This window comes from Mus pahari, chromosome 5 (assembly GCF_900095145.1).
Source record: "Mus pahari chromosome 5, PAHARI_EIJ_v1.1, whole genome shotgun sequence".
NCBI lineage: Eukaryota > Metazoa > Chordata > Mammalia > Rodentia > Muridae > Mus > Mus pahari.
The window spans coordinates 84,615,995-84,617,953 of NC_034594.1; the positions used below are offsets into that span (position 1 = coordinate 84,615,995).

The 1,959-nt window shown below is 37.7% G+C and overlaps 1 pseudogene; it reads left to right on the forward strand.

Moving 5' to 3' along the window:
* Positions 1-1,352: 1,352 nt before the first annotated feature.
* LOC110322587 overlaps positions 1,353-1,959 on the forward strand; it is a 4,884-nt pseudogene continuing 4,277 nt past the window's right edge.

Sequence of the window (1,959 nt, forward strand, 5' to 3'; positions counted from 1 at the left end):
GGCTGATTAGGCCATCTTCTGCTACATATGCAGCTAGAGACACGAGCTCAGGGGATACTGGTTAGTTCATATTGTTGTTCCACCTACAGGATTGCAGCCCCCTACAACTCCTTGGGTACTTTCTCTAGCTCCTCCATTGGGGGCCCTGTGTTCCATCCAATAGCTGACTGTGAGCATCCACTTCTGTGTTTGCCAGGCACTGGCATAGCCTCACACGTGGCCGCTATATCAGGGTCCCTATTAGAAACATTTTCAAGGGTCCATTTATACTCATTTATATTTCTGAAATTATGATAGAGAAACTGATTTTGAAGGAGTTTTCTTATTCCCTACTAGCTTATTTCTGTTGAAATGGCTAGAGCAGCCCATGTTTCAAGTGTGAGACAGTTCTTTTCTAAAATAGCATCTGTTCTGGGGCAGGATATTATTGGGATGCAATGCAGAAGTCAATAAACATTCTTAGAAAGCAAATCTGGTAAAAATGAGTAAAGTTGAGTTATTAAGGTAATATATATCAAAAATTTAATATAATGCTTTTGACTGCACTGGAAAATGAGCTGCATTTTAAATAAAGAAAAGATTTCATATGTGTTAAAGAAACAATTTTAAAGTAGAACTTCATACATAAAAATAGATACCTTCCAATAATGTACTTTTGTTGTCCAAATGCTTACAAAATATTGACCAGCTCTACTTATTGTCATTCTGACTTTGATATTAATTAGAAAGGTGGTATTTGCAGTGAAACTAGGCATTTCTTTAAAGTAAAATTGATTAGCAAATGCAGAAAGGAAATGTGGAAAGCTATAGAAAAAAAAATATTGCTGGAGTTTTGGGAAGACAGGTTTTTTTTTTCCCCTCATTCCTCACATATCTTTGCATTCAAATATCTGCCTGGCCTCTTGAAATAGATATATGGATTCCATGACAGGTGTAAAATGTAAGATTAAGCAGTAGCTAGCAGTCCATCCTGTGTTTCATGGTAGAGTGTTTCAAAAATGTTTGCCTATCTTCTGCTTTTTCTTCTGGTAAAAAGTTAGACCCTTGAGATTGCTAGAGGTATGCCTTACACCATGTTGCCCTTCCAACTTTTCACCTGCATGGATAGTCAAATATTGTAATTTAGAGTCAAATCTAGGGGCTGGCCCTGGACACCATTCTGAAGCTGGGCCTACAACATTAAGCTGTGGCCAAGGCGGCAGTGAACCCTTATGCCATGGATTTTGAATTGGCTTATACTGTCTGGCATGGATTCCTTTTAGCAGAAAAGTCCTCAAAGCTGAAAGAGTATGGTTGGTTGATGCCATCACAGTCCTGCCTCTAGTGATTCCTGCTGGGCACTTTGAATTGCTGTGTTTTTACAACATGGATACGAGGTTGCTAAAATCTTGCTTTGGGACTTACAATGAATTCATTTGTTTTTTGTTTGTTTGTTTGTTTGTTTGTTTTGTTTTTTGGATTTTATAACAGGTATTTCTAATGGTTACTTTTGCCAGTTACTGTTCTGAAAGTTACTGTCACAATGGGTTCAGGCCTGTGGAGCCAAGAGAAAGTTACATTACCCTACTGGGAAGAACAGATATCTTTTTTATCTGCTTCTTCAAGAATGCAGTGTAACAGACAAACAAACACAGAAGCTCCTGAAAGTACACAAAGGGAGTATAAGACAGTACATCCAAGGCCGTTCTATGGGACATTCAAGAGTTCCTTCTGCAAAAGGCAAGAAAAAATCAGATTGGATTAAAATCTTAGTTCAACCACATGAAGTTTGTGGATGAAAGGGTCTTGTAGAGATATTAAAAACAATGAATTCATGAAATACTTAGGCAAATGAATGGAACTAGAAAATATCATTCTGAGTGAGGTAACCCAATCACAAAAGAACACACATGGTATGCACTCACTGATAGGTGAATATTAGCTCAAAAGCTCAGAATACCCAAGATACAATTCACAGAC